At 39.5% G+C, this 10,064-nt stretch overlaps 1 pseudogene; it reads left to right on the top strand.

Moving 5' to 3' along the window:
* The first annotated feature begins 5,174 nt into the window (after positions 1–5,174).
* LOC137043652 (extracellular calcium-sensing receptor-like) lies at positions 5,175–9,235 on the top strand (annotated as a pseudogene).
* The last annotated feature ends 829 nt before the right edge of the window (positions 9,236–10,064 follow it).

Genomic DNA, 10,064 nt, shown 5'->3' on the forward strand with positions numbered 1-10,064 from the left:
AACTGACACACATAACCTGGTGTGTGCAGAATTTATAAAAAATCTGAGATTGAGGGAGGGACTTAATTCATAAGGAAACACACACAAGCCAATATCATCTGCAACTCCTACTGTCAGTCTTTTTAATGTACCAAGAGACTGTGAATATAATCACTTTTTTGAGCTGCTGTTAATGCACACATCCAGGGCCGTGTTAAGCCTTTGCGGGGCCCTGGGCTAAGCCCTTGTTTTTCCCTAAATGTGTCTGTTTCCTTGCTTTACCCAAGGCAAAAAGTAATTGAAACAGATTAACTTTAAATTATATGAATCTGTGGTGAAATAACCAGATTTTCACTTCAATGCATGTTTATTTTAATGCGAATGTTCTATCACTTTAATTCAGCGTGTCCAGCACAAAATAGACTGTGTAGAAACGATCGACGTGCTGCTGGAGCGCAGACACACCATTCCTGGAAAGCACTGCTGGAGCGCATCCAAGTGTAGTGAGAAAGCTGTAATCCGTTAACATTGAGATGGAATATATAACAGGAGATCTATTCGTGATCAAACTATTTGCGTTGCAGATCTGAGCAGTTCATAGGAGTCATTTGTTGGACTACTACACAATAATAGAAAGACGTGTTTTATTGCTATTATCTCATCACATTTGAAGCGCCGCTAATGTAAATTGGTAGAGGAACAATTTATATTTTATGCATTGGGAATTTGGGATACACTAGCTGCCTGCTGAGGTGGCAATGGTCTTTCTTAAGGTGGCAGTTGAAACCCCGGTAGATCCACTCCTGCCAGTGTCATATTTTCTTACATTTTCGTTCGACATGTTGAGGTGACGATATACTGGGTGTCCGCTGTGACTCGATTCAGGTGTGTGACCATAGACTGTAAAAAAATGACAACGATGCTCAACGTACGCATAATTACCTCGATCCCCCCCAAAAAAAGGATAACGCAAAAGAGAATTGTCTCGGGGGCCCCCTGGTGTTCGGGGCCCTGGGCTGCAGCCCATGTTGCCCGTTAGAATAACGCGGCCCTGCACACATCCCCTAAATTCAAATGTGATCAAAAAAGATAAACAAGCTTGGTATATTTGTATTTTCGTTAATTTCACTAGCTATTTGCTATGCTATGGCTAATGAATATTTTTGCTCTTCTTGCAGGGGAAACAGTATAGTATACGATGCATTTGAAACTGCAGGGGATACAGTGTAATATAAGATGAAATTTAAGATGAATAAGATGAAATTACATGTTACTTAATCAATAAGTTAACAATCATGTGCCCCTACAAGTAAAGTCATAACATAATGACTCCTTTGTAAATCATTAGCTAATGATTAATCAAAGCAGACAACTGGAAGTTGAAATGCATGGCTTTGACCCCTTGTGGTAATTAACACATTAATTTACATTATTAGTTAATATAATATGTTATTAAGGAATTAATTTAGAGAAAGCATATGACAGAGTGCCAAGAGAGAAGCTGTGGTCTTGTATGAGGAGGTATGGAGTGGCAGAGAAGTATGATAGAGTGGTACAGGATATGTATGAGAGCAGTAGGACAGTGGTAAGGTGTGCCGTAGGTGAGACAGAGGACTTCACGGTGAAGGTGGGACTGCATCAAGGATCGGCTCTGAGCCCCTTCTTGTTTGCGGTGGTGATGGACAGGCTGACAAATGAGGTCAGACAGGAATCTCCATGGACTATGACGTTTGCGGATGACATTGTGATCTGTAGTGAGAGCAGGTAGCAGGTGGAGGAAAGTCTAGAGAGGTTAGTTGCAGAAAGACACAATACATGTGTGTGAATGAGAGAGATCCAAGTGGGACAGTGAGGTTACAGGGAGAAGAGGTAAAGAAGGTGCAGGATTTTAAGTACTTAGGGTCAACATTCCAGAGCAGTCCCTCTCAGTAGAAATTGCGTTCGCGGGGGCACTGTAGTGCGATCGAAAAGGGCACTTTCACTTTAAAAGGGGCAGGGGCTCGAGAAGCCCCCCGCAGGGTTTAAACGCTTTAAACGCAAAATGCTGAACAGTTAGTTCACAAGTTCATGACCTCAAGTAGCTTACGTACATCAACCATCAGGGTGGTCTGTGCTCCTGCTGTATGTCGCAACTCACCCGTCATCTCCTGTTATGTAGTCAGAAGCATCTGAGTTCAGCTGACTTAGGAACAGTTCGTTGATGCACAGGTAGATCTGTTTGCCCCCCCCAGACATGTCCAATTGACGCTGGTTTTACTCATTGACTGAGGGGACCCTTGGCAAGGATGCTCTAGGTCAGTCATTCTCAACCCTGGTCCTTGAGGCCCACTGTCCTGCAGAGTTTAGCTCCAACCCTAATCAAGCACAAATGAACCAGCTAATCAAGGTCTTCAGGATTACTAGAAAGCTCCATGCAGGTTAGTTTGATCAAGGTTGGAGCTAAACTCTGCAGGAAAGTGGGCCTTGAGGACCAGGGTTGAGGCTCTAGGTCCTTCTGTTTGCACTTCACTGGCCCAGCTGGACCTTGTTCTTCCAAATATTTTTTCTTCCAACCTCATTTTCTCAAAAGTACAAACTTTGAAAAACATGATGCTCACATATTATTGCAGCAGAATTTGTGCTGAATACAGCACAAATGTTAAAAGTAATAGAAATAATCACAAATGTCAGTCCTTGTCAAAACACTTCCAAGGCTCAGAAAACACTTTAGACCCAAGGTTATTATAGTTTTGCTTTTTAAATTAGTTTTTATTTTATTATCGTTTTCAATTTTGCTACAAATTTCAGTTAAGTTTTAGTTAGTTTTACAAATGGTTTTGCTAGTTTTAGTTTAGTTTTTATTTTGCAAATACATTTCTATTTAGTTTTTATTTATTTAGTTTCAGTTTTAGTTTTAGTAATTATAGTTTAGCAGAGTTACCATAATGAAGTGTAGAGACCAAATCAAGGTTTTTAATTTCAGCAAAGTTTAATTAACAGATTAGAGTTTAATCTTACTAAACATCCTTAAGTGAAATAACTTGATAAACGAGCATTATTGTTTAAACCCAGGACGGTCTTACAAAACATGCAGTAAAGTTGGGTCTTCACCTTTGAGCAAAAAAGCTTGAGTCAAACTATGACCTATACAGAATCTATCGTTAAGAACAAAATAGATGCAATGTAAAATATAAAAGTAAAAATTATAAATTCCAGACAAACTCACTCATAACAGATGAAATATTGTTAAACAATTAAAAGCTTATTTTAATTTCTTCAGTAGTACAATGTAGGCTAGCAGTGTCTACACACTGTTTTGCTCTGTGTGTGTGTGTGTGTGTGGGTGTACATGTTTTTCTAGCCTGGTGAGGACTTCAAACTGAATGCACACAGACTCATGGGGACTCGTGTCACCGTGGGGACCTAAATTGAGGTCCCCATGGGTACAAAAGCTTATAAATCATACATAAAGAGTTCTTTTGAAAATGTAAAAATGTAGAAAGTTTCCTGTGATGGGTAGGTTTAGGGGCAGGGGCAGTGTAGGGGGATAGAATATATGGTTTGTATGGTATAAAAACCGTCTATATGGCAAGTCCCCACAAAGATAGCGCACCAGACATGTGTGTGTGCGTGTGTGTGTGTGTGTGTGTGTGTGTGTGTGTGTGTGTGTGTGTGTGTGTGTGTGTGTTGTGCTATAATTGTAAAGGGGACCAATGTCCTCACTTATCTAGTAAAATATTATGATAACTGACTAAGGACATTTGACTGGTCCTCACTAGTTAAAAAGGCTTATAAATCGGCCAAAACATGTTTTTATTTAAATCTATTGTTTTGCACGTTCTTGGGATGGGTAGGTTTAGGGATAGGGATTGAGTTAGGAGATATAAAATATCATTAACCTGATATAAAATCAATGGAAGTCCATGCAATGTCCTCACTTATAAAGTGAAACAAACCTGTGTGTGTGTGTGTCCTGGCATTCCCTACTTTGTGGGGAAATGTCTCCACACAGATAATAATATTATTAGTAGTAAATGATTATGATAACACATTTGAGCCTGTCAATATTATGCAAACATGAAATCTCAAACGCACAGTAGGCTAGTAACGTTATTTGCTAATATAGTTGCTGACTTTTGCGCCTGCGTCTCTCGTCACGTAAGAAACGGCATTCTAAAACAGTGAGCTTAAAAGAAGTTCAACGTGCATCTCATTACCTTGTGTTATTTCCCATTTCACTGCCACGGACGCATTGATTCTTTGTGAACTCCCGTTTAGGACTGGCGATGTGTTGCCTGTCTGCACCAAGGCTTTTTTTTTTACGGTCTATGGTCTGCACGCGTCCGTCACAGGACAGCGGTTAATCTCCTCAGCTCACTTGACGCGCAGTAGCGCAATAGACACTCCCTAAACCGCCAGTTAGATTTTACACCACATTAAAGAGAGCTTATTAACAACGAAAACGAATATTTATTTTTGCTAATTATTATTTTATTTCAGTTAGTTTTTTAGTAAGAGTAGTTAGTTTTGTTTAGTTTTAGTTTTTTATTTATTCAGATTTTTAAATTTTATTTCAGTTTACGAAAATGTTTTTTGACCAATAGTTTTAGTCTTAGTTTCAGTTTTCTTTTACGAAAATAACCTTGCTCAGACCCAAGAGTTTTAATGTTCACAAAATCCACACGATCTCTAATGCTGTATTGGAGCGGTCTTTGAGGCTAAGCATATCTCGTCATTCATCATGTTCAGGAGCTGTGCCCCGATTTCGCATCACATCTAGGGAAAGATAAATGAATTATATTTGGTTGTAAAATGTGTCGTGTGGCAAATAAAGCACCACACTAATGTGATTAGTGCATTTCACACATGCAGTGATTAAGTGTGTCCCAGTAAGTAAAAATAAATTAAAAAAATAATAAAAAATTGTTGTAGTTTGCATCACTGCGACTGTCGTTCGCTAAACATTTCTATCGTAAAACAGTTGTACTTACATACTTACATCTTTTCACATACTCTCATTGCATAGTGATAGTAAGACAAACCTTCTTTTATTTGATTGGACAACTCGATCATTTTGACGAGCACTGTTAGACCGCTGAGGCAGAGCAGCCTAACTCAAACTCCACCTGTGAGGCCATCCCTTGATCACAGATTATATATACGTATATATACCGGCATGTTGTACCCACCAGGAACTGTGCTTGTCTCTGTTAGATATGGCACGACTGTATGCAACTCTTTTCATATTTTGCCCTCTGCTGTGTATTGGTGTGCAGAGTCAGTCTAATGGGAAAGATAAGTGCAACTATCAGGGAGATGAGGATACTTACAGCTTTTACCAGGGAGGAGATGTGGTTTTGGGAGGGATTTTTCCTTTGCACTCCAGCACAATACCATTGGTTTCTTCTTTCACAACCAAGCCTACGCTAATCAAATATAAATTGTGCGTCATGGTTTCATCTTCTGAAAGATAAGAATAATAAAACTGTTTAGAATTCATATTAACTGATATATTTGACCACATTTCTATTATGTTTTCTTTGTTTAATTGCAGTTGAATGTAATTCATTTAATACAGGTGTGTGTAAAATCTGTTGCAGCTTTACCCCTCGAGCACTGAGGTGGATGCAGACGATGATCTTTGCGGTGAGAGAAATTAACCAGCGACAAGACCTTTTGCCTAACGTTTCTCTGGGCTACCACATCAGGGACAGTGGTGATGACATACCTGTATCTGTAAAGAGGTCTCTTCTTCTGGTTAATGGACAGCCAGAGAGGGAAAGTGGACAAAGCTGTGAAGACACACTAAAACAGCCGAGCCCTGTAATTGTTGGAGAGGCATCATCAGGAGTCTCTATGGCTATTCTGAGAACTCTAGGCTCATTTAACATACCATTAGTAAAACAAAATCATTATGTTTTATCCCCTTGTCTTGATAATGCATGTTGTGAACTTGATGCATGCTAAAAATGTGTGTGTGTGTGGGGGGGGGGGGTATGTTTTTGTGACATATGAGGACAAAAATGTGTATAAGGGTATGACATACGTATTACACGGAGAGGGTGAAATATGAGGACATTGGCCATGTCCTCACTTTTCAAAATGCTTATAAATCATACAGGATGAGTTTTGTTTAAAAAAGTAAAAATGCAGAATGTTTCCTGTTGGGTAGGTTTAGGGGCAGGGGCAGTGTAAGGGGATAGAAAATACGGATTGTACAGTATAAAAACCAGTATGCCTATGGAATGTCGCCATATGTCACAAAAACAAACGTGTGTGTTTGTGTGTGCGTGTGTGTGTGCCTTTTGTATAAAATTTTTCATAATGTACATATTGATTTGTTCCATTGACATTTGTATTAGAGATATCTGGAAGATATCTGGTTGTTGCCTTGTATTTCTAGTGCATTGCTAATCTTACTATAATGTACTATAAAATGTTTCAAATTATTTGTTTTGGTAATGAATATTATAATGATATACTGATGGATAATGCTGTACTATTTAGGTTAACTTATACATAACATAGCAATTATATTATTTTACATATTTATTATATGTAAATATTGATCATTCTGATCCGTATACCATGCATTATGCTGAAATCTAGATTACTGCACTCCTAATCTCGCTGTTTTCATATTTTAGGTGAGCTACTTTGCATCATGTTCCTGTCTCAGTAACAAGAGAGAGTTTCCAGCATTCATGCGGACAATGCCAAGTGATCTATTTCAAATTAAAGCTTTGGTAAAACTTGTTCATTATTTTCAATGGACATGGGTCGGGGTGATTGGTGTGGATACAGACTATGCTCGGTTTGCCATCCAGCTCTTCCTGAAAGAGTCAGAAAGATTTAATATTTGTCCTGCTTATGTTCGCATTTATCCTGTTGCACTGACGCAAGATGCAGCGGAGGAGCTAGTGGACATTTTAAAATCTTCTTCTGCCACAGTCATAATTAACTTCTCTGTGGATTCATATCTGTATGGTATCCTAAAAGAGTGCAGACGCCAAAATGTTACTCATCTTCAGTGGATTGCCAGTGAGGCCTGGGCCACATCAAAAGTCCTTTGGGAGGATTTTGGTGATCTGTTAAAGGGAACATTGGGGTTTGCCATACGGAGAGGTGATATCCCGCATCTTGGCAGTTACCTCAGAAGAGTAAATGTTTCTATTGCTCAGATGTCCAATTTTTTCTCAGAGTTTTGAGAAGAGACGTTTCATTGTCGGCTAAATGGGTCCTTAAATACTCATTTACATGGAGAAGAGGCACAGAACTGGCCACCCTGCAATGGCAGTGAGAGTTTGGATGATGTGTATACTCTTTATTCTGATGTGTCACAACTCAGAGTGTCCTACAATGTTTACAAGGCTGTGTATCTCATAGCACATGCACTACATGATATGAGTACATGTGTCCCAGGAAAGGGCCCCTTTCAGAATGGGACATGTGGGAGTCTATATCAAATTCTGCCATGGCAGGTTTGTCTACTTTACTTTCTATGACTATATACACTGTAAAAAAAATTCTGGGTAAAAAACTACCCAATGTTGGGTTATGTGTATGCTTTACTTTGCATTTTCCTGTCTTCCAAACTTTATTTAAGCTCCTACACTTCATGAAACAAACACATTTCACTACACTGGGGGAAGAGGTCAGATTTGATGACAATGGTGATCCGATTGCATCATATGATCTAATGAACTGGCACACAGGGTCTGATGGCTCCCTTCAGCTAGTGAGGGTTGGATTCTATGATGCTTCTCTCAAAGACAACGATGACCTAATAATAGATGAGTCAGTAATCATATGGCACAAAGGAGAGAAGGTGTGTGCCATCCCACTCATCACCAGATATTGTTTACTATGTTTACTTTTTCTCCATCTCTGCTTAATGGTTTTGGCTGAACTAAGAATAATCCAGTTTTATAATTTAAAATGGAAATGCACTGTTGCCTTTAGTTAGTAGTAAGTGTATACACAAATGTAATATTTTATACATATGAATTTTTTATTTGTTTGCTGTTTTATATCGAGGATCCAGCAAATTTGTACAGTTTTACATTGGTCAGTTAATGCAAGGAGCCTGCATTATGATATGCACCCTTAAAGAGTTCAGTGTTTTCAGTTTTTATTTTATTTTTTATTGCTTGTTCTGTTGTGGTCATTAGGCGCCAGATTCATTTTGCAGTCAAAGCTGTTTGCCAGGCTCCAGGAAGGCCAGGCAAAAAGGAAAGCCAGTTTGCTGCTTTGACTGCATACCATGTGCTGAAGGAGAGATCAGTAATCAAACAGGTGTGAAGTTCAACACAGTTCCTCACTTTTGGTATTCTGAGAAGAAGGGAAATTGATGTTTTATGCCACCCCTTCCATTGTTTCCACAGACTCAAATGATTGCTTCACATGTTCAAAGGAAACATGGCCAAACCAAGCCCAAGACCAGTGCATTGCCAAAACATTAGAGTTTTTGTCCTTTCAGGAGCCTTTGGGAATAATCCTATGGGCAGTTTCAGCATTTGGGGCTTGTGCAGCATTAGCAATGCTCGGTGTGTTTATAATGTACAGGAAAACACCAGTCATACGAGGAAACAATATGGAGTTAAGTTTCCTTCTCCTCCTGGTCCTCAGTGCATGCTTTCTGATTGGCCTGACATTTATAGGGAAGCCCACTGACTGGTTATGCCGGATTCGCTATCCAGCCTTTGGAATCAGCTTTACTCTCTGTATTTCATGCATCTTGGCAAAAACTGTTGTAGTTTTAATGGCATTCACGGCCACCCTCCCTGGCAGCAATGTCATGAAGTGGTTTGGTCCTGCTAAACAAAGATCAAGTGTTATCCTCTGCACTTTTGTGCAAGCACTTATTTGCATCATATGGTTAACAACGAAGCCTCCTGTTGCTGCATATAACACCAAGTTCATGAGTGCAACTATAACGGTTGAATGTGCTGTAGGATCAGAAATTGGATTTTGGTGTGTACTAGGATATATCGGTTTCCTATCTTCTTTGTGTTTCTTATTAGCATTTTTGGCCAGAAAACTACCAGATAATTTTAATGAGGCTAAATTCATCACATTTAGCATGCTAATATTTTTTGCTGTGTGGATAACCTTCATTCCAGTTTATGTGAGCTCTCGTGGAAAGTATATGGTTGCTGTCCATGTCTTTGCTATTCTAGCTTCTGCCTTTGGTCTGTTGCTGTGTATATTTGCTCCTAAGTGTTATATCGTACTTCTGAAACCTGAGAGAAATGTCAAAAAGTGTATGATGAAATAGGCATCACATAAATTCAGTTATGAGGTCATAAAAAATATACAATAAAATAATTCAACGACTTAGAAAAATTCCCTGGTTATTAAACGTAGTTGTTGCTTTTGGTGTTCAAACTCCAAAGGGAAATTTCCACAATTTGTTTGTTTGTTTTCTTTACATTACACCTAAATTTGTACTTGGATACTTTGTATTTGGGATTACATTATAAAGATGTTCAAATGATTAGAAATAAAAGGAGTTCAGCACAAGATATGGTAGTTAATGTGCAAGCTAACATTTCAAACTTAATAATGTCAACAATCTAAACAAACAAACTAAAACATATAACATTTTACAATACACATACACATACACATATACACATATGAGGTCTTTGAGGGGTAGGGCTGATCTAAGGACAGTCATTATTGCCAAGAAGGCCTCGTCGAAGAAGTCCTGATGCCAACAGGGTCAGGAAGGTGAGGGTAATCCTTCGGTGCCCTCAGGGGGCCACGCTGCCAACCCTGCCGCAATGCCGGGGCGCAGAAGTTCTCCGCGGGCCACCCGAGGGTGGTCCGCCAATTCTTTGGAGGGGCTCAGAACAGTCAGGTTGAACACTTGCTGTTCAAAGTACACCAGAGGCCAGCCTCGAGAGGCTGGTACCCTTAGTAGATTTTCTGGGCGAATGGAAACGTCTATCAAATATATCTCAATGGGTAATGCAGATAGTGGAGAGGGGGTACGCGATTCAGTTTAGAAGGCGACCACCTCCGTTCAGCGGTGTCCTACCCACAGTGGTAGGCCTGGAGCAGGCTCTGGTTATGGCACAAGAAGAAGAGACTCTTCTGCGAAA

This window comes from Pseudorasbora parva, chromosome 16 (genome assembly GCF_024679245.1).
Source record: "Pseudorasbora parva isolate DD20220531a chromosome 16, ASM2467924v1, whole genome shotgun sequence".
Taxonomy (NCBI): Eukaryota; Metazoa; Chordata; class Actinopteri; order Cypriniformes; family Gobionidae; genus Pseudorasbora; species Pseudorasbora parva.